The following is a 22,945-nucleotide window of genomic DNA, read 5'->3' on the forward strand; positions in this document are numbered from 1 at the left end:
AAGATAGCTAAACAAACCAGGAGAACGTGTGTGTGCTTGGGAAGCATGAGTGTGTTGTAAATCACTCAGCTGAGGTGCACAATCACAGACCACCTCTGAGACAAATATATGTCTGACTTCTTTTGCACACATGTCAGATTGGCTCTGCACGCTCTGATTTTATTTATTGTCTGATGGTTTTCCCAGAGGACTTTAAATTCCAACCTAAATATCCCAACTGCTCCAGATTCCTGTTAACTCTTCCATTAATGGAGTTAATTGCATTTTAGAACTGCATAGCACTTATTGCAGCTATATTCTGGAGTCTAAACTGGCTTAATGTTGGCATGTTTTACAGCACTCTGCATCATTAATGTACAGCTTCTACATATGTTCAAATGGTTGTTGAGGGTTCTTACTGTCCTCTGGTTGCAGTAATGCAAAAACCAATATAAAAGTAGTACAAGGTTATTATTTTAGGGTTCTTAAGAACCAGTTGGCGCCGAATAGTATGGAGAGGTCCACTTCCTGCTTTTTATTTACAAGCCGGACAGTCTAATGACCTCTCTGCTACTTTCTTTTCCTCTTCTTTCCTTCAATCATTATACTATTAATGCTTGGTCATTCTTTCCATTAGTTCACACAGTCCTTTTTTTCTGTTCAGATTCAGAGAACGTGACTGTCAGCCCCATCCTGTGAGAACTGACCTGATCCGCCTGAACAAAACGCTGAGTGCATTTCTCTACTTTTTTTCTTACTTCTTCCACCGAAACAATACGTCTGTACCAGTGTCCAGTTTCGATGTCGTAACAGAGGCTAACCGTTGCTCAGTCTCCATGTGAGTCAGGGTCAGAATGAGGAAGAAGGTAGCGAGAAAGAAGAGAGCTGTTTTCTTCTCATCAACTTAGTGTGTCACACTGTGTCACCAGTTATCTTCTCCTTTCTTCGTTCATCAGAACTGAAAGGGAAAAAAAGCCAAAAGTTTGTACCCATTATTCCTGGATAATGAATCGCAACTGTCATACATGAGCTTTACTGGTTACAAAAGGACTAAACTGTTCTGAGAAGGGGGATTCCTGCGTTTTAGCATTTTCTGCAAGCTTGAGCACGTAAGTGGCGTCGATGGTGAGGTCACATGACTACCGTGGGTCCCTTATGCTCATCCTGTGGCGTGTGTGACATCATTCCTGTCACCACATGTTCAGCCCAGATTAATCCGATCACACGTCGAATTCATCGACATGTGCGACACCACGTACAGCTACCTCTATAAGACTTGGAAAAGTGAGGTCATGCATAATGCGACGTTATCTGTGATGATATCACCTCTGAGCACCAGAAGGACAGGAAGTCTTGGTGCAGTAAATCATTACCTCACTGGTTCTCCAGAGTAGCTGCTGCCAAACAGCGTGGGAGGACCAGATTATCTGTCATTGAGTTAAAGACAGATAAGGACAGATAAGGTTAAAGGTAGCAAAGCATCGGCTTTGCTACCTTTAACCTTTGCGTTCATGAATCTTTTGTTTATTAAACACAAATTTGTTAAACAGCGACCTTTCAGCAGGTGAAACCCATTAAAATGTAACATTATGAGATTGACATGAACATTTTTTATTCTTGACCAACGTTGTTTTCTCGTATTTAGTTCCTTTTTCTGTAAAAGTCTGCGGCCCTAGGGCCAATTTGTGCCACAGGCTCATCCCAGCAGAGTCGACACTACTATTGGAAAAAGGGCCAAGAGTGTGGAAAGTCATGTGATGTTGATTCCTTTTGTGTTTGGCTGTCGGTGCGTTTTGTTCAGTAGCTTTCTATAAATCCCAGATGGACGTTTATTTTAGCATTTCTCTTTTCCGGCGCAGGATGGAAGATAGAAACTAGAGAACAGATCAGCGAGGGCCTTGATGAGCTGCAGCCCACAAACTCTTTAATCCTTATTGTAGCTGCAGTGATGGAAAACACCGCAACAATAATGGACGACAAGTAAAAAACATGTTCTTTTTACTGTTTTATAGCTGCTGCTGCTGCTTCTCAAGCCAGATCGTGGAGCTTAGCTTCTTCTACTGCAGTGTAAACACATGCGCCAGCAGCTTTTATGTCACTGTCTGCTCGCTCCACTTCGAATTCAAGGCCTTGTACCTTAAAAATTCTTCGCTGTTGCCACAGTAACGGCCTGCCAATTCAACTCTTTTGTTTTACCCTTAAACACGAGCTGTGAGGGAACACAATTTGTTTCAGTGCAGTAATTCTGCTCTGTCACGACTGAAGCACGCGACCACGTTTCTGCCCCGTCACGCTTTCGGTGTCGCTGAGCTGCTGAGATGTTTCACGCATCGCCATCCCAGCGTTCCCCTCCGTGAAGCGGTTTGGAGCCGAAATGGGTCGCGAGTCATCGTCACGTTGTTGGAGCAGAGCTCATCAACAGGATGCAGCTGATGAACGCGCAAAGAGGTAGTGGAGTTTCGCAACTCTGGAAGCTGCTGAGCAACTTCCCCCCTGAAGACAGCTGGACAGCAGAGCCCTTTAAGAGGCTGCAGATGAGGGTTTTTTATGTTAGAATGGAGTCAGTGGTGTGTGCACTTTTAGCATTATGCTGGACAAAGAACACAGAGAACTGACATCCGTAAAAGCAGAGAGGAAACAGCGCGCATGCATCTGTTGTCCTACATGTGGGAATCAATCACAGGCTTTATTTTTATATTAAAAACTAAAGTTTATTCTTTCTCCAACAGGTTTTCAACAAGACCGTTCATGCAACCCAGATATGTTTGACTCTCCTTTCGTATATACAGTACAGGGGGAGGAGGGGTGGGGGGGTGGGGTAATTACTTTGCTCTCTCCAACCCTAAAATAACACGACTGCCCCAATTACAGTTGGGGCCTCATTACGCAGCCTTGCAGAAAAGAGGGAGAAATACTAGACGAATCGAAACAAAGTGGGAAAGCAGAGATGGAAGGAAGGACAACATTTCCACGGCAGGTGTTGATTTAACTTGTCTTTGAGGGGAGTGTCTCTGCGGAGCGGGCTGCGTGTCACGTCCTGCCCTGTCACAGCAATCTTACGGCTTCACGTTTGCTCTCGAACCCGGTTGCGTTCCCCCCCTGCTGTCGGCCAGTTTGCCGCAGAAACGCCAGACTCGACGCCCGACGCCTCACATGGACGGATGCATTCGCCCCACCTGGAAAAAGCCCACTCAAACATGCAGCACATTTTCTGCCCCCGGTCAGGGTTGGCCAGAGCTGGGCCGCTGCCAGAGGAGCCTGTTTATGTAAGACTCTTCAAAGAGGACTTGTGAAAGAGGACACTGTACATGGGAAATGTGTAAATACCAGCCCGCTGTTGGCATAACCCACGCTTGCTCCTTCATGTGTTTTACACTCAACTCCAAAGTGCACGACGACCTGAACCCCTTGGATTTGTCCCCGCTTAAAAAAAAAGGGTTCTATTGCAGACCTGATGGTGCTTGGCTTGTTGTTATGGTTAAAAACTGCGTCCCAAATGAGACCGCTATTCCACTTTCCCCAAACTGGCCACCGCTTTACACAAAAGGTCTGTCTGTGCGCACGTATGTTTGCACACTTGTGCTGCGTTTTATTACGTTCACATGCATTAGTGTCTTGTCCTGCGCGTGGCGACGTGATGACTTGTTTTGCTGCTCTTTGGCATCCGTGTTTAGAGCTTTGTGGGTGAAAGACGCTGGTTTTAGCAGCGCTGCCGATCAGACAAGATGCAACACGGTTCTCACACTCCTGCACACACGTGACTGACTGGGACCTGGAAAACGGCCACAGGTAATTTCTCGTGGAACTTTGAAAACACCTTGTAACGTAATTTGATACGCGCCTGTCTGAGTATTGACCCCCAATTTTTCAGGTGGGGTTAAAGAGGTGGTGGTGGGGGGGGGATTTGATCAAGGATGCATCAAAAAAAAAGGGCAGCGAAGCAGAAGGTTGTTGTTTGAAGGAGTCGAGGGCGGAGGTAGACGGGAGAGGGGGTGCTGTGTGTCTGTTTCAGTGGCTGGCACAGCTCGCTCTGGTCTGACTCCAGGCCTCTCCGGGGGAGCCAACTCTTTTCCCCAGGCGCTGCCAACTCCCTGTGGTGGTGTAGCTACATGTTCAATTACACTCTGGAGCCTGCCTGTCTTTACCTTTCCTTCATGTGAAAACAGTCGTGCGAGTTGAATAATGACCAGATCCTGAAAACTTTAAGAACTCAGAAAGTCATAAACATTCTCTCGTCGAAAATATTTTATATAAAGCTAAAAACAACAGATAGCACGGCCCTAATTTCCAGAATTTGAGAGGGAAAAAACACACATCTTCCCGTCATTGGCATGTTGCCGGAGCGTGGATACATTCTTGTGGCAACATAAGTGTGTGCAGGTGTGTGCCGACCTGCTCGATCGAGTGTCTGGAAGCCATTTTAAGGGGAGGGGGAGCAATTATGACTGCTAATAAAAAACAACAACAAACAAACAATCATTGTTCTGCACCTCACCTTGCCCCGCCACACCCTGCCATAAAGCCCGATTCACTGGGACACTGACAGAGAATGTGCTGTGCTGTGCTGCCTAAGCACTCTCCCGACGCAGCGTTTATGTAGCCGGCACGCTGCCCCCACGTGTACCTGTGGATGTGTTCTTGTAAAGCACATATGTGCATTAATGCATGTTGCCAATGCATGCGTAGGCACCGCGTGCACATCAAGGGGGCAAAACCGGCATTGATGCTGCAGAAAAAGACACTGTTAGCATTAAGTATTGATTTGGGAAGGATGGTGGGGGTGGGGGGGGGGGGGGGGGGGGCTCGTGTCGTTGAATGTTTACTGCATCTAACATGACCATGGGATGGATCCCAGTCAACTTTTCTGCAAGCATTGATTTACATGGAATAATTGCATTGCAATTGCATTGGAGCTCTGTTCTGGGGGCTCTGGCTAAGACCAGCTCGCTGACCTTCTGTACGCTGACACTGAATCTCATAAGGAGCTGAGAGATCCCCAGAGTGGGCACCAGTGACAACAGCAATGACATTGCTAATGTTTGGACACGGTATGGACGCAACGGCAGGCTTAAGCCAGGTTTAGATAAAAGGCTCTTTCTGAGGGGCCAATATAGATGGGAATCCTTTGAACGTTTAATAGATGTACTGTATATGTTTCTTGTGATCCTTGTCCACGCTTTGTTCTGGTTCTAATAAATCTATGTGACCGGGTCACAGGTTGATATTTGAAATCTGTTTTGTTTTTTTTCCATGGTATGATTTGTTGCTTTAGGGTCACACATGTGCACGATTTTGGAGTTTTGTCTCCTCCACGTGATGACAAAATGTTGGAGCTGCATGAATAGTTGTATATCATACTTCCATACACCCAGAGAAAACCTATAGATAGCCATTATCTTCAGCATTATTATAAATGCTGTGCATATATTAATATATTCATTAATACATGTCTTAAGTTAGCAATTTTAGCACGCACATTAGCCGAACGGTGCTACTATACAAGCTCAGGCTGTAAATTAATTATCTGCTTGTTTGTTTCTCAAGTTAATCATCTACCATCTTCAATGATTCTGATATCAATATTGATAATGATGATGGCAACACTGATGTCTGTAATGTAGCCGCGGATCCGTCTTGCAATATCCCAGGAGACTTCTGTTTTGTTTACACGGATTACCCCATAACGCACCGTCTCTCAGGAATTACATCTGTAAACATCTCGCGTTCGGAGGCCTGCTTCCGGTGTTTGTGTGTGTGTGTGTGTGTGTGTGTGTGTGTGTGTGTGTGTGTGTGTGTGTGTGTGTGTGTGCTAAAATACGACCAGGAAAACTCTCCGGAGATAATTTTGCTCAGTTTGGTAATACACACTTCATGACGTCATGAGCGCTCACGTCTTACAGGGAAACAGTTGGAATATTTGCTGCCTTCAAGCAAACGTTTGAAAACAAACAAGTTGCTGGGAATATTCCAAGATATCGGGAGAGCTTTTTTACAGAAAAACAGAAATAACATCATAAAGGATCTTTAGAGACCTAGACGGTTATTTGGATTTAAGGTGAATTGTGCTACTATGGTCTCAAGAGGTTAATGCATCGCTTTTGATGATCTGAATCATCTGTATTTTGTTGCGATATTTAGCCATAAATTCAGAAGTTATCTCATCAGATGAGACCAGCTGATAGACATTGAGCCGTGAAAATTCCCTGTGCGCTTTCTCCCAGTCTTTGCGTGCTGAAATGTTAAACTGGGACCCGGCCGGCGTGTTTGGAGCTGAGCAGTGGGGCGTGTTGTACACGGATCCACACTGACATCAAACACATGACACTGCCACCATTCAGAGTCGTGGCCTACTTATCTCACTGTCAGGGCAGGGGCCCGTGGATGTGTGTCTACACACACCAATTACCCAGAGGTGCTTAAATCCACCTCCACTGAGGTGAAGCACGGAAGAACTAAGTTGTTTTATATTGTTTTCGTACAGATGAAAGAATAATGGGATGTGCTGTTTGGAGATCCTATCAATCGGGACCGATGCAATAATTCAAAATGTGGATAATGACAAGTGGATGTGCACGATAGCAACACGGTTGGTGAATGATGAACAGCACAGTTGGTTCTTGTTCAAACCGCTTCTTCGGGTGTCAGCCAACATGCTGCATCCCATTTGGTCTGACTTTCCTGCTCTGCGCAGCTATTAGCCCAGACACTTACGAGATTTTATTGCTGCGAGCTACCTGACCCTTCCCCTTCCCGCTCACTGTCGCACACTTGAAGTGAATGGAGCTGTAATCAGCGCATCCCTGTAGCAGATAACCCAGCTGACCCGAAACATCCTGGGTGGAAGCTAAACAGCAACAGGCTCCGTCCCCAAGTGGAGACTTCAGAAATATTACAGTTGTTGCTTTATGATTAACTTATCTGTCATCCCTGCATTCTTCTTACCCGCTTGTATTCACAAACACACACACCCGCCCACCCACACACACACAGGCATGCACACACATACACGCTCATGCACACACAGAAGCACTCATACACACACTAAGGTTCCCCTGACTGTTCCCACAGTGGGGCAGACCTCAGGCTGTTTATTTAGTCATTAGCTTTGGGGGAGGGGGAGGCCATGCTGGTTGAGCAGAAGAGTGTGCGCGCGCGTGTGTGTGTCTGTGTTGTGTGTGTGTGTGTGTGTGCGTGTGTGTGTCTTTATATTAAACAACCCTGCAGAACTCAACTCAAAGATTAAAAATCTACCTGCCAATGATATGAAGAGCTAACCATCCAAAAAAGTAGGAAAAGTTTAAGGATATACCACAAGATACCACTTGGGTCTTATGGAGTTGTGCTTTCATATTGCATTCACTCAATTATTACAATATGAGCATATTGTAATGATACAAGGGTACAAAAATCTTTGATGATTAGGGAAGCACGGCTTCTGAGAATGACGTTAAGAGCAGTTGAGGTTGTGGACATCATTTTGGACAATGCGACGTGCATACAGCAGCATGCATGTCGTGGCCGTGGTGCAGGGCTGCTGGTGGCGCCTGCGTGCAGCCATAAATCTGCCTGTAGCGAAGCCTCTGTCGCTGCCCCACAGAGGTGCGCATGAACGGTTAGCTCTTGACAGTGAATGATACCTTTATAGGCCTCCAGTTGACTTTGGGACCACAGCTGAAGCACACTGCATCACCGTGAAGTCTCCACAGGGACAATCAAGCGCCAGCGATCTGTACAAATAAAGAGAGAAGTTCCTAAATGGGAGGGGGAGGGGGGGTGAACATCCGCTTTAGCATAAGGTGGGGAGTGATGGACGGGGTGGGAATTCATTCATTCTACAGGAAAAAGCAAACAAGAGCATTCGCACTTCTTGCATTCACCGTGAACCCGTTTCTTTCCCTATCAACCCCCCCCCCCCAGAGAGAGAGAGAGACTGTATTTATCGCGGCTCTTCTACCCTGTAATCCCTTAAAACCAACCTGAGCCCGGGCACCTGCAGTGAGAACGCTGACAACTGCTCTGGCTTAACACCCACCCGGCGTGTTTCACATGTAAGAGAGACCAGCGAAGAGAGTCTGGGCTCAGAGTCTCACACGGCTCTGACTGGGCTCTCGTCAATGGATTTCTGATTTGAGAAAAGGAATTTTGACAGTGTGTGGGTGCAGAATGCTGCTACTCTCACAGGTGAGGCTGTGTGCGCCTGTTGGCAAACAGGAAGAAGAGGGCAGAGTATGGGAGGAGTGTTGAGCATAATCACACAGGCTGGGTAAGGCTGGGGAGCCCGGGGCGGCGCTGACAAACACAGCTGCACACTGACACGGTAAATCTACTTGATGACTCGCTGCCCTTCTCTGCCTGCCTTCAAAAACACTTCAAACTGAGCAAGTCTGAGGACTGAGCAGTGCCACCGGGGCTGTCTCAGGTTAGATAATAACTCTTGGCCTGTCAGAGCAGAGCGCGAGCTGTCCAAAAAGCTGTCAACATCCCTCTTAACCTAAAACCAGCAGTGCTAAGGCCGCGCTTACGGGATATTTGCCTGCAGTCTCCCCACCGTATTTTAGCTGACAAATGCTGTTACGGCTCCAGGAGGCACAGACGGAGGCCGATTTACTGTAAATGATGGTTAAAACAACACCGTTTGAAACGTTGTTTTCGATAATGTGGGAATAAAAGTGTTTTCCCCTCATATTTTCAGAATGTTTGCATAAAGAGAACCTGTCTGGATCCTTCCAGGTTTCGCCGCATTTGTTTTGCATTTACACCAGTAAAGTCGTGGATTGTGTTAATGTGTGTTTGCCACCGACTGTAAATGCTGACGGAGAAACATTTGGAGTTTTATGTCATTAGTCTGGCTTTGATTAAAGCTAGGATCAAATAAAGAGTGTTAACTGCTGCTAATATGCTGTAGCTCCCCATCCATCCATCCATCCATCCATCCATCCATCCATCCATCCATCCATCCATCCATCCATCCATCCACCATCCATCCATCCATCCATCCATCCATCCATCCATCCATCCATCCATATTGGCCATGATGCAGCGCTGTTAGTTCTGCTAAATGTTCTGGGTTCGAATCCCCTGGTGACACTTTGCTGTCATTTGGACCGTTGCAGTTGGGATAGGCTCCACCCAGGGAGATGAATGGATGGAAAGAAAGTATAAGGGATTTGTGTCATCAGAAAGGTGAAGGTTTGGAGGAAGCTTGATCTCAGAGCGCTCAGGTGAGTCCTGTAAGTTTTACTGTGCAAACAACACTGAGCGAAAGCAGCCAGAATCGATGAAGTCAATTGAAAAGTGGTGACATTTGTTCCAAAAGTTACCTCGCTCAATGGCCTGGTAACGGTCTTTTTCCACTGGCTGGACTGGTTGGCAGGGTTTGGCACCCAGGGCAGCTACTGCTGCATCGATCGCTGAAGATCGGGGGGTGTTCCGGGTGTTTCATCTATGACCCCTGGCTGCAGGAAACCTTTACTTCTGTGCTTAATCATGTCCTTCAGACGAGTTAAAAACTGTCTGGACCACTCAGGGCACTTGAAAATAAAACCAATCAATCAGTCACCCATCTTCCTCTCTGAATTGCTTTGGCTTTTGATGGAAGTTTTGGTTTGTCACGTGCTGCTGCGTGATAAAAACTTTTATTCCTAGTTCTGCTAAGTTCTCTATTGTCAGGTCACTCCCCTCCAACGTGAACTCACGGAGCGAAGTTAATCTCCCACACAAACGCCGAGCGGAGGCTGTAACTCAATACTGACGGCGCTGTGGGAGGCCGGCCGGCACGTCCTCATCTCTGAGAATTAATACAAGTTGTCCACTTGTGAGCAATGAGATTAAAATGCCGTTGTCTCTTATTAAACCCCGGAATGAACAGAACCATCAGAGAGGGTGGTTAAGAAGGTGCAAATGCACGTGTGCGGTGCACATTAGAGGCTCTTGTACGAGCGCAGGGCGGGGGTTTGAGATTCCTGAGCAGGTCTTATTGGAGATGATTACTCTCATAAAACCTCTGCTCTCTAAATTACCCCCCCATCCATCCCACCTCCCTCCATCTGCAGCCTTAATGAAGCACAGGTGTGTCCCGGCGCATTTACGGATGCCTCATTGACGGTCCTCCAACGCGAAGCGAGCGAGGGGAAAGCGGGACGGGGACCGTCGTTTTCATTAAGGATGACGGTTATTAATGAAGGCATGGACGGGGATAAAGGTGCCCCGAACTGGTTTTATTGTGCTTCTCAAAGCTCCTGCACCCTGCTGATCCTCTTCATCTGGAGTCCTACTCCTCTCCCTCACTCTTAATTCAGCCGGTGTTGGGGATGTGCGGGTTAATACAGTTACCAGGATAACAATCTCCCCCTGTGCCGCTCTATGATAGATGGGCTCTGTGGTGTGTGTGTGTGTTGAGTGATTGAGCAAGTGGGTGAGTGAGTGAGAGATAAAGTAAGCGGTGGCAGTGTAGTGTGTGTGTGAGTGTGTGTGTGAGTGTGTGTGTGGCCTGTGTGGAAGCAGAGGGGGCCTCGGTATCCGTCAGAAGAGAACAATGGCTTTTAAATGAATCTGGGAGGTCGTAAATCACACAAAGAGAGAGCCCAAATGCAGCGTTGATTGCCTGGACGTCAGAGTCAGCGGACGGCGGGAAGGAAGGGATGAACGAAAGCCCCAGCGAGACACCTTGTTAACGCCGGAACAAAACGCCTCCATTACCAACCAATGGTCTACTTATGCAAATCAACCCATAGACGCTCACTTTCTCACTTGCACTCAAAGTTCCGTCCTTGGGAGGCGCACTCAGTCAGTCTGTCAGGACAAATGTAAATAAATCAAAGGACAAACACTTTTCATTTTATCTCCTCATCACAAGTGGGGCGGCGAGATAATGCACGGTTTTAGCTCTCCGCGCGCCGCCACGTCACCGCTGACCTCTTCAAAAAGGCACCAATCTGTGCCGAGGATCCACATTTACCAGGGTTTCCTCCAGAAAGGACACGATGCCACTTCGAAGTCTGTTGCCGCGACTGTTTGTGTCAACGCTAAGAGGTTGTAAATCATTAAAGCCGCACTTCATTATGGTTGACGTCTCAGAGATGAGAGGTAGGCAGGGGGTAATTACAGGTGTGTGGGGAGAAAACATGCAATTACCGGAGGCACTTTGCACAACTTTTTAGACCCAGTTGTGGCTGCTACGTTCACCTTTTCAAAATCTTCATTTTGAGCAATTGATTCCACTTTCTCATGTTTTACTTCTCACTTTACAACAGTTAAATGTTGAGCTCTCGAGCCCCAATGACTCAGGGACCCGAGTCATTTTCCCGGGCTCGTGTGGAGCACTGCTGGGAAATAACAACTGGCTGTGACCCTGGGTCACTGTTAGGGTTGAGGTCAGGCCAGCTCATTCGGCCACCCTGAGCAGCCCAGCTGATGATTCAAGGTTAAGACACGGGAGGTCAAAGGTCACAGTGTCCTTTCTCACCTGTCAGCTCCCAAGAATTAGAAATACAGAGAGGGGGAAGCAAAGCAGGGTGAGAAAGAAAGGGAAGACACAAATAAACATGTCTTTTTGGACACACACACACAGACACACACACACACACACACACACACACACACACACACACACCCCTTGCTGTTACCGTAATGCGTGTAATGTGCTGACTGATTAGGACCTTGACAGCACAGTTCAAACCAGCCACCCAGACTTTGAGGTTAGTTATTCTGGCTTTGGTGGGCAGACTGATTGGCTGGGAATACCCCTCTGTTAGATAAACCGCCACCGGCCGCAAGTGCGCACGTGCACACACGCGCACCTGCCTCGAGTAAACGGGCATGCAACCAGATTATGGAAGAAACCTCAACATTTCTGGGAATAATTGGAAATTTGTTCCGCCCATTTAAGATTTGTCCCCTGTTTGGGGGACAGGGGACGAGGGGTGGGGGGTTGGAAGGAAGCAGAGGATCACGCCTCTACAGTTTATTACTCCGAGCATGGCCACCAGTACAGACATATGTGACAGCTGCACTTTTCCTGCCTGAGGAAGGAGGTGAAAGTAAGGTTAGGAGGCTCCTCTAGTGAATGTGACCCCCGGTGACAGTAAAGACAGGTGGGCATCTGCAGTTGGTGCTGCCACTGATCGACGGGGAATGACGGCACCCGGTTCCCACACAGACAGAATCTTCTGTTTTTCCTCTGATGTACACTGGACACACACATACAATCACACACACACACACACACACATACACACACACACACACAACACTATTTACAATACTTAAAAGTATTTGGTGACGGGTTAGAGGAGGCGTGACTGACCTCCATGGTCGTAATTAAGGGACTAGGCGAGCAGAGCCTTTAGGCCAGCCGAGGCCCTGCCCAGACACACTCCCTCAGACTCCACTGTTTATGTTTCATTAGAGCACAATTACTGCTCTCTCCATCCCGCCACCTCTCAGTGTCGTACTTTCATTCCATCTCTGTTTCTGTCACAGGACAAGTGGAATAAAATATGTTTGTCAGTGTGTCTAAACCTATTTGTTATTTTGTACCATCTTGCGCAGTTATTCTCCACATTGTGGCGTCTTGCTGGTATTGCTCAAAATGGTGGATCCCCAGCACTGCTAGCAAAACAACCTGTTCTGAGAACCTTTTACCCAAAATGTCAAACTCCGCCTCTGTAATCATGGTTTCAAAATGCACGAGTGTGATTATATATAGAGGCAAATTACTGAAGTTATGCTGGCGGAGATGTACTTTTTCTGTTAGTGTATGTCTGCTGTGCAAGCATGAAAATGGCTATTTTTAACACTTTATCTGGAACGTATTGGACAGTTTTGAATCAGAATATAGTCCTTAACCATAGATGAACAAATATGTGTTGCTTCTAGACATCCAGCCAAGGGAGAGAGCACACACTTTAGTCACAACCATGGCAGCAACACAGGAAAAGACACACTATCAGTACAGAGGGCCTCTCTCTCGCTTTCACAGCACTATAAAGGGAACATCATCGCCTTGAGTCCAGAGTCAGAGGTGGAAAAGATAAAACACAGACTGGGTGTAGAAACTGTGCCGGTATCTGAAGCCGTTTAATCTCTGAGCTTCATTCATGCCGGCAGGACGGCATGTTGGCATCCATGACCTCCACCTCACTTTGCCCGAGCTGCCACCGTTTTTCCTCTTTCCCGCCTTCTTCTCGGCCTCCCACCGCTTGGATTGTTGGCTTGAATGTTGACTGTTGCTTTACATTCTGATCTTCCTCTTTTCCTCTTCCAGAGAGAACGGAGAAGTGGGCGGTCATTTTTGTGTAAACTGATGAATCGTACAAGAGTTTTGCAAGTTAAGGAAATGAGTTAGACAGATAATGACGCGCTAAATCGACACCAGATCAAATAAAAAAAGGGGACGTAGTAATGTACAGTTTGCATTAAACACACACTCGTGCGTCTCACTTGTGAGGCCCAATCATACTGCAGGTCAGGATCGCCATAAAAACTGAAGTAAAAATGATGAATTACGTTACGTTCCCTTTGAAACGAGTGAAGTGGTAAAGATATGCCTGCTGTTGTGAAACTTGTGTGTAACACTGCATTACAGATGGGGGCCCCTGCTAACCTCGATGCAGGGAGGGAATAAATGGAGGAGTTTATTTCTACCCCCCATTTAAAAAAGGCCTGTTCTTCATCTTCCTTTGCAGCCTCACTGTACCAACAGACCCAGTTGGTGCACATGCATGTACAGTGTGTGTCTGTTAGTGTGTGACTGTGTTTTTTCAGCCTTATTCTGGCGCGCACCATGGTCTGAATCCTGCGCGCTGTTTTATGAATTAAACCCTGGTACCTTTCTTTCTTTCTCTCTCTGACAGTTCTAGAGGCTGTGTAAACACACTTGCTGGACTACAGCTGGTGTAAAAAGAGAGCAGTGGGACGTAGTAGGTGCATGTTTGCATGCACGTCTGTGTGCATAGGTGTGTTGATATTCATGTGAGAACATGCAGGCTAATGGATGGAGACTGAGGAGCGAAGAGACGTTGACCAAATGAACGAATAATTTGGAGGCCTGCTTAGGTGAGTGTGTGTGTGTGTGTGTGTGTGTGTGTGTGTGTGTGTGTGTGTGTGTGTGTTCATGCAGCTGCAGATACCAGATGCTTCCCAGGGAAACATCAGACCTACCCAATCAAAGGGCGTCCTGAATCAAAGTTCCACTTGTGTGTGTTTTCAGTGTAATAACTTGGATCTGATGCGTGTGATGTGTGTGTCCACACACCTCTCTCCTGTAAAGTCTCCAACATTCTATGTTTGCTGAAGGAAATACCTTGACAGATTTTTGGAACCCCCCCCTCCATGTCTGCCCTCTCCATCCTCCGCTCTCCTCCCACTCATCTTTTCTTCTCCCTCTCTTCTGTTGGTGGAGGTTTGGGGGTTATTTGATACTCACACACTTCTGCTGTAGCCCCGAGCTTCACGCTACCTTCTAAATGAAGCACTGTGCACTGAATGATAGTAGATATCAAACCCATCAGCGCTCTTTGGTATTTTGGAAATCATCCTGCATGTTGACTATGCAGTTTCGCCGTGCAAATCTATAATTGTTGCTAACATGTGCTCCGTATGAACGCAGACTGAGTTGTCAACCAGCGTTTTTCTCACTTTCCCTTCAGCCACACTTTTTTTTCCAGCGTTTCACACAATCAGCGTTGACAGTTTAACGGCGGAGTGAAAACGCGCTCACATGTTTCTCTGACAGACGTGTCAGTGTCCCGAAACGAGGAAAGTTGACATTCTGCCGCAATCACAGGGACAGGAAACGCACTGTAGAAGCCACGGAAAACAGGAAGTAAACTGGGATGAATCACGGGATGGGGAGGAGGGCTTTGGCTGTCGGATGGTCTGACAGCGTGCACAGATCTGAAAGAAAAATTTGGGTGATGTAGGAAATGATGAGCGTGTGTTGACAGAGAGTGACAGACAGGAAAAGAAAGCGGAGCAGAGATTAAGTCTTTAACTTCTTTTGTGCTGAAAGGTCAAAGTCAGGCCTCAGATTAGAAATTGAAATGAAGTGGTTTGGCACCCAGCCCACAGCAGTACTGCATGAAGCAACCGTGTGTGTGTGTGTGTGTGTGTGTGTGTGTGTGTCAGCTCACCTGGGACCACATTCACCCCAAATCCACCCTGTTTTCTAAACCACTGTGAGAACAGAGGTGTGTGATCCCAACAGCGTCCAAAACCATGGAAGGTTTTCCTTCCTGCTCACGTGCTGGTGCACCCTCCTCCTCCTCGGGAGAATCTCATTCTCTGCATCTGTTCACACGTGCATCAAACAGCAGGAGAGCGTTCACGGCGTTCACAAATATCGGAGGTAGCGCCGACGGCTTGAGTGTGAGGTGTGTGGATGTGGGCGGGGCCTCTTTGTAGGTGCTCAGAATCCTTCCCGAACATCGGACCTGTCAGAATGATTTGGTGCCATCACAAGAACCACCGTCAGGCATCCATATTGCCCATATAGATGTCAACATGGCGTCTGCTCTGCGCTCCGTCCTGGAAGCTGTTTGCAGTATAAAAGGTAAATATTCAGACATATGGGTTACATGCAGCTTTTCCTGGTGATGTCATCCTTCCTGAAAGGGCTTTAATCTCCTTTAATAATGGATTATTTGCAGGTCTTTCTGAGCAAACACAACCCTTGTAAATGTCTGAAGAGTGTATGGAAAGGCTTTGACACAAAGGATACGTGAGGTTAGTTTTGGGAACAAGGTGGTGACAGTTTCAAGTAAATCCAAACACGGGCGTGTGGGTGCCGCATACAGCTACTGCAGCTACCCCTGACCTCCAAACATCATCTACGTCTCACCAGGTCATCCAGGGCTCCTTTTCTGTAGCCTGGTTTTTATTAGTTTCTGAAGCAGATTTTGCCTAAAACAATTTTTTTTAAATGGAAGTTTGTCATTTTCAGTGGACACACATTTAACGCTTCAGACTCGACAGTTTGTCTCACTGACATGGGATTATTTGTCATTTTACAGGGAGTAAAGTAAAGACAACAGATTTTTCAGTATTTTCTGTTGAGAATATGTTTTTTTTCTCTTGTAAAGTGTGACTTTAATGTTTAATAAAGGCTTTCATTTAGAATTCTGTTGTTTTTTCCCCATGGTTAGCTCCGCTGACATTTTTTCCCTCTTTTTTTAACCCAATGTGCGGCTGTGTGAACGTCTTGTAATTATTCAATTTTTCAGTGGGCACAAACCGGTGTGAATGATGCGCTGTGACATCTCTGGGACTGAGGGAGGCTGAGGTGCTTCTCACCAGTAGATGGATTGCACAAGGTAAACGAGGAAGCGGGAGGATGGCTGCCCGCCAGAGCCCAGCACCAGGTGCAGAATGTAGGGTATAAGCGTCCTTCCTTGGCTTCCTTTGTGGAGGATACCGGCCAATAACGACGCTCTGCTGTCCCAGAATCCTCTGCTGCTGCTGCTGCTGCTCAGGACACTTTTCCTCCCCACTCACCTCATCTCTTACTCCACATCATCACCGATGGCTACCCTTCTCTCTCCTAGCTGAAAACAACTCCAATGCCAAGAAAATCAGCTAAATCACCACACACACACGTACACAGACAACCCGCCCCCTTTCTGCTCTTCTCTATATGTTGGATGGAACCACACAGTTTTATGGCTCATGTGTTTTGTGACAGTGTGAAAGGCACAGGAAGGAAAGGCTGCACTTCCTCTGATGCCCCTGCTGCTGTGGGCCTGGAGAGATAAGAACACACACACACACACGGATGCACACATACACTCACACACACACACTCCTATGGACATACAAATCACAACAGCGATCCATACTGCCTGTATTATCACCCCCTCCCTCTCGCCTGGCCCCGCGGATCAGCTTACATGAGGTTTGGCCTTAAACAACTCTGCCACCATCTTGTACATTTTGGTCTGTTCTCATGTCAACAGTCCGCAGTCGTGTGTCGCCGGTCCGAGACCATGATCAGAGTTGCCCCAATGTGTCCTGGCTTTGGAATCTGTGCAGTTTAAGACATTCTCCTTCTTTACACATGCACATTATATTAAGGAAAGCTGACAGGAAAAAAGAAACCATGCAACCCTCAGAAGGAATCTCTCCCAAGCCGCAGAGAAATGTACCGGTATTCAAAGTAACAAAAACGTACAGGCCCCAAGTTTAACTGACAAAAACATTTGATATTTGACACATTACCACTGATACTGTAAGGAAAAGACTGGAGGGTTCTGTTACTAGACTGGAACTTCCTAGAAAGGGTGCACGCTGTTCCTTCCAGGACAGTGGCGCTTCCCAGAGCGTGCGCGGGTGTTATTTTACTTGTGTCTGTGTGCGACAGAGTGTGTGCGCGCTGACGTAAGCCCCTCTATCTGATGATGCCCTTCTAATCCCCACAGTGATGTGTCATGAATATGGAGTTTAAGGCTCAAATCCCCGGGGGACACGCTGGCTATAGATAGCTCGCTCCTTCCACGTAGACACACAAATGGCACGCACCGTCAGCCATAGACACACACACACACACCACACACACACACACACACACACACACACACTGTACACACAGCTGGGATGTTAAAAGGGTAAAATGAATATAATGCAGAAAGCGCAATGAGGATGGAAAGAGGAGAAGACTTAAGGAACCACGACTTGGACTTCTGTTTCTTGTTATCACAGTTTTAAAATGTATTGACAATTCTAACTATGGATAGCTGATAACAACCCTGTCTCCCGGTTGATTTCCTGACTGGGCAGAATAGTTTCTGAGCATTTTTGTTGTGAGGAAATCAAGCGCCACACCACCCTGACAGGATTTAACTTCGCGCACAGCAGCACTTTGACTCCGGAGACCAGAGTTCCTCCAATCTGTGATTAAATTTAAGCAAATAAAAAAGCTACACACAGGTCACCAGTCCAGAAACTGAGCCACAAACCAAACTACAATATATTGGCATCACGGGTGTATTTCCTCATTTGGTACTTTTAACATTTGGCAGATATGCTAATTAGCCATTTTTCTCATTAGTTGCAGAGTGAAATCTGACCTGATCATGTTGATTTAGATCTTTTTAAACAACAACCACTGTACTGGAGTGAAATGAAATTTAAAGGATGCCTAATTGAAGCCCACTGTGGCAACAAACCCAGGATTTCCTGCAGTCAGCGTGCAGTTTTTGAATGCACAGGTAGGCCAACCTGGAAAAGAAAAATGAGCGGAGAGGGATTTTTTCCTACATTTTTTCCTCCTCTACAAATTTACAGAACACATGCGCTGAACAAAGCAAACATCACGTCTCTGTGCTTACAGTTAAACTGCCGTTCATATCGTTGAATCTACACTTCATCTTCATTTTGAAAGTGTGGTTGTTGGCGTGAAGACTACCAGAAGCTCTTCACGTTCCGCTGAAAGCTGTTTTCTGGAAGTGCGGCTCCCCTGGTTATTGTGGCGTAGAACACACACAGATGCGTACAGTAGGTCATAAAAGCTGTAATGTACACATAATCACACCGTCTAACTCACCCTGACACACAATGGCGTGCATGTGCACACACACAAATGTATCCCACCACACCCCGAGCGCTTGCCAACCCATATGGCTCGGGGATAATAAACTGAACAGCCAGCAACACGTTTTTTTTGCACTCCGGAGCCAGGCAAGCCAAAGGAATGCACATCCCAGTAGTTCACTCCCTCTCTTCTTTTTTCTATTACCAGCCCCCCCCCCCCGCACAAACCCCCGACTGTCACTCGTTTGTCTTTCCTGCTTAACTCTGAAGAGGCCGAGCAAAGGAACCTCTCCTTTAACACCGAAGAGGTCGGAGTCTGAGTGTGAGGTTGGCCTGCGACTGCATGTTTGTGAGTTCGAGGGGAGCCAAAAGAAACCAGTCCAGCAAGTCCGCAAAGAGCGCGCCCTTGGGATGGAGGGAAGACGGGAAGAGAGGGGAAGTGGGATGGAAAAGGGAGGGGGGGCGTGAGGATGAAATGAAATGGAAAATAAACATTTATGGGCAGGAATGAAGAGAAAAGAGGTGCAATAAAACATCAGATTTTTGCACTCAAGTGTAAGTACACATACTCATGTACAGTTCTAAGTCTTAAAATAAAGATTTACTTAGTGGCTCCTTTCATTATTTATTGTTATATAATGTAACTATAAATAGCCCAATTTAGCATCTCTCTTCCATTAAAACCAGGCTATCTGTCGTCTAGTTCCTACAAACCCAATCTAGTAAACATAGCTCAGGACTTACTGAATCATGGCCTTTAGTATTTTTTTTAGCCTAACTGGCATCACCTGTTAACATCAAGGTGTGTTTGATGTGTGTTACTAAGCGTGGTTGCCAGGTGCTTGGAGATAATGGCTATTTGAAGTAGGCGTGAACCTCTTCGGAGAGCTTCAATGTCTATAATCATGACGTTCTTCATTTTAGCACACAGGTGATAGTCAGCTAGTCAGATGTGTTCGTTGTCAGGTGTGAAGAGTAAATAACAATAGCTGATTTACAGTAATACTCAAATAAGTATGCTGAGATAGCTAAAGTACTGCGTTGAGGGGACAAAGATAGGGGAAGAAGACCAGGAAGGACAATGAGACCTACATTTGGAGTAAACTAGAGGGGCGGCATCATTGCTAATCACTCTCTGCCACAAATGCCCATAATGAATGTGAGCAAACACATCCTTACCCCACACTTCCCCCTGCCCCTCGTACCCCCCTCTGCGCTCCCCCTGCCAGGCCTCCCACCTCTCAGTCTGTGGTGCAGTGGGACAGCCTGTGAGGCCTGCGGCAGGAGGGCTAAGCACGGACTGGGATTTGGAGCATGGTTTCCCTGAGTTGAGCGGAATCCAGGCCCCCTGAGGGCTGAAGGGTGGGCGCTGAGGGTGGAGGGTAGATGGGGTGGCAAGAAGGGTAGGGCGGTAGATAGGGAGGAGAGAGGAGGCAGCGAGCAGCGCAGTTCTGGATCACCTTCAAAGCGCTTCCTTCCCAGTGGAGAGACTGGATTCCTCTGTGGAGAGAGGGAGAGGAAAGCAGGAGTGCAGGAGGGGAGAAGGAAAGATGGAGACATGAGGCGAGGGGAAAGTGCAGAGAGAAAGGAAAGATGCACTTCGTTCCCACTTTTCCGGCCCCTTTCTCCCTCCCTGTTTTCCTCCCTGACGTGCGTGCACTTGCCCTTCATGCAGCGGGTTACAGCCTACGGATGATCTATCTGTGTGCTGGAGCAGGGAGACATGGGAAATCTGGCCTTGACAAAGGCATTGCTGTGTCTCCCCGGAGCTTCCTTTAAGCCCTGGCACGTGTGTGTGTGTATTGGCCTGGGTTGCAAAGGATGGCCAGAAGTTTAACATCTAAACCTGACAAACATGGCCTGACTTCTAAATGCACCTCCACCCAACCAAGGACACTGCAGCTCGCCGTGTGTCCTCCTTGTGATGGAGGACTCAGCCAGACGCGCCACAACACTTACCGGAGTTCTCGTTTTCCTGATTATGAGAGGAAAACCGTCCATTTCCGTACGTTGTGCACTGGTGTCTTTAATTTGTGTGTACATCCTTCGCGCTGAGTCTGGGTCAGCAGATTGTTCACCATCAATTAGAGGCTCTGTTTTCCTCAACACAAGCGTGAAGGGAGAATTAACGTGCAGTGGCATATTCCCACCAGCATATTGTTACAAACGCTACCTCCGCCAGAGCGGTCCTTGCACGCGTCGTGCGTGTCTTCATGCGTGTGTTTACATGCTCAGAGGTGAATCTTTCAAATTCAAAGTATTTTTCCATTTTTCCCCCTCTCCTGCCCGTCTGTCTTCTTCATGTTTTCCTCCCTCTCAAGGACTACAGTCTGACCACAGCCATTTCCTTTAGTCTCTGCTTTGCCTAGCAACACACAGCACACAGTTTCCATAGAACGCACTTTTAACGGGAGGGAGAAAATATATAGATAATGAAGAAAGAGAAGTGGGTCCAAAGATTTAATTCTCTCCCTCTGAAAAGCATATGTCCATTTCCTTTAATGCAGGCCTCACTTAAATGAAACAGAGCTATAATGTCGTCATAGTGGAATTAAATACAGGTTGTGCTTATGACAAATGAAATGTCAAAAAGCCTCGCTTTGTTGTGGTGGGACATCTTTTATTACTGTTGGTTCAGTCCAGGCTATACGCATCAAGTTTAATCACTGTTAATCATCCATCTGAAGTTAATAAAACTGTTCCAGTCGCGCCATTTGTGTCAACATCGGGCCAGAAACCGCTGCAGAAAAAAATCCTCTGAAACACATAATAACTGTAGAAAGCTTAAGAGTAATGTCAGAAACAGATCGGCAGCGATGCTATATTTTCTGTCCAGTGTAGTCAGACAGCGAGGGGACACTATCTATCTGTGTCAAACCTGTGTCATTGTTGTCTTTATGCTACCGATATGCTTCATTCATGATCATTCGGCGTCATTAGGGTCCAAGTGATTAGAGCATGCCTAACCCTCTTAGAGATTATTGGATTGAATTCATGCCAGGAAGTGCACCACACACCGGTGCCACCATTCCAGAATGCTACAGTTTGGCAGCGTTTCATCGCTATTTTCCCCCACTTACACCTTCTACATAAAAAAGAGATATTGTCTCCCTGCTTTGTGCCCTTTAATGTTCCTTCGTGAGGGATGGGGCGCCGGTTGGCTGCTGCCAGGGGAAGCATTGTCTGGCCTTGCCAGCGTTTGGCCTCCTCTTCATCTCTCATGTGGAGTGAGGTTCTGTAGTTCCTTGTGAGGGGTGTAAGGTGCGCTCAACACTGCCCCAACATGTCTGTGCCAAAGCCCAACAGGGGTGTAATTACCTGGGACTGGTTCAGCACTTTACTCGCAGTAAAAAATACCTGTCTACTTATAGAAGGGGAATACAGAGGGCAGCTCCACGCAAAGGGAAGCCTGTCTTCACACATGCAGGGGAGGCACATGCGAATGTCCCTCATTGCCTCAGTACCTGTGTGTGTGTATGTGTGTTTCAGTGTCTGTGTCACTTGCTCCCAGCAATGTTCCAGGTCTGACCAGAAATATGCTACACATCAGCAGTGTAGGAGCAGTTTTATCCCTTTATGAGCGATGTGAACTGATTTAAGTGCTTTAACCCTGAGGTGATGAGTTCAAACCATCATTTAAATGGGTTGAAAGATTGTTGTCAAGGTGTGCAGAATGTCAGTTTTCAGTTGTTTTTTCAGTGATATGGTCGCATTAATCCACAGGAATATTCTATTGACCTGCATTAAAAAGTGTCCAATATTCCCGACTCTGCTCCAGAGGTTTGCTCCGGCCTTCCGTGCCCCCCGCTGCCCCTTTACATCGCACTGGTCTCTTTGCCCTCACAGTCAAGGACAGGAAACTACCCGGGAGACGCGCAGAGGACAGTTCAACACCAATCAGGCGACAGGGAGAGCTTGTGTCAATTAAATGGTATGTGCTTATACCGCAAATCACAGACACATGTTCTCCTCTCCCCTCCCACCCTGTGGCTTTTCTGCTCCACCACCTAACGCAGCGTAATCATCCTCATTACTTAATGAGACCCTACTGCACTCACAAATACCCCCCCAAACACATGTGTATACAGTTTGCTGGCTCTAAACAGTATAATAAATACACTAAAACCTGAACCTCTACCACACTGTCAACAGAGCGACTCTTTCAGCCACCACACTGAAAAGCCCCTAATACCACAGTAAGACTATTGTACCGGTAGTGTGTATTATCAACAGGACAGTGAGGCAGGCAGCTGGGGAGGGTACAAACACCTCATTAGCTCCCCTGAATGTATCTACTTCCCCTAATCTGTTACAATAACGTAATCTCTTTAAAAGTGCTGCAGCTTAAATCCAATCTGCCTAAAACCTGACACGTGATTGAGGTCAATCCGCAGTAAACCCCAAACTGCGGGGTCCCGCACACTACCCCCACCTCACCAAGCCG

General features: G+C 47.0%; 1 protein-coding gene; it reads right to left on the reverse strand.

Annotated features, from left to right (window-relative positions):
- mafba (MAF bZIP transcription factor Ba) overlaps positions 1–22,945 on the reverse strand; it is a 49,390-nt gene that overhangs the window by 16,496 nt on the left and 9,949 nt on the right.

The sequence above is a fragment of the Takifugu flavidus genome, chromosome 8, assembly GCF_003711565.1.
Source record: "Takifugu flavidus isolate HTHZ2018 chromosome 8, ASM371156v2, whole genome shotgun sequence".
Classification (NCBI taxonomy): domain Eukaryota; kingdom Metazoa; phylum Chordata; class Actinopteri; order Tetraodontiformes; family Tetraodontidae; genus Takifugu; species Takifugu flavidus.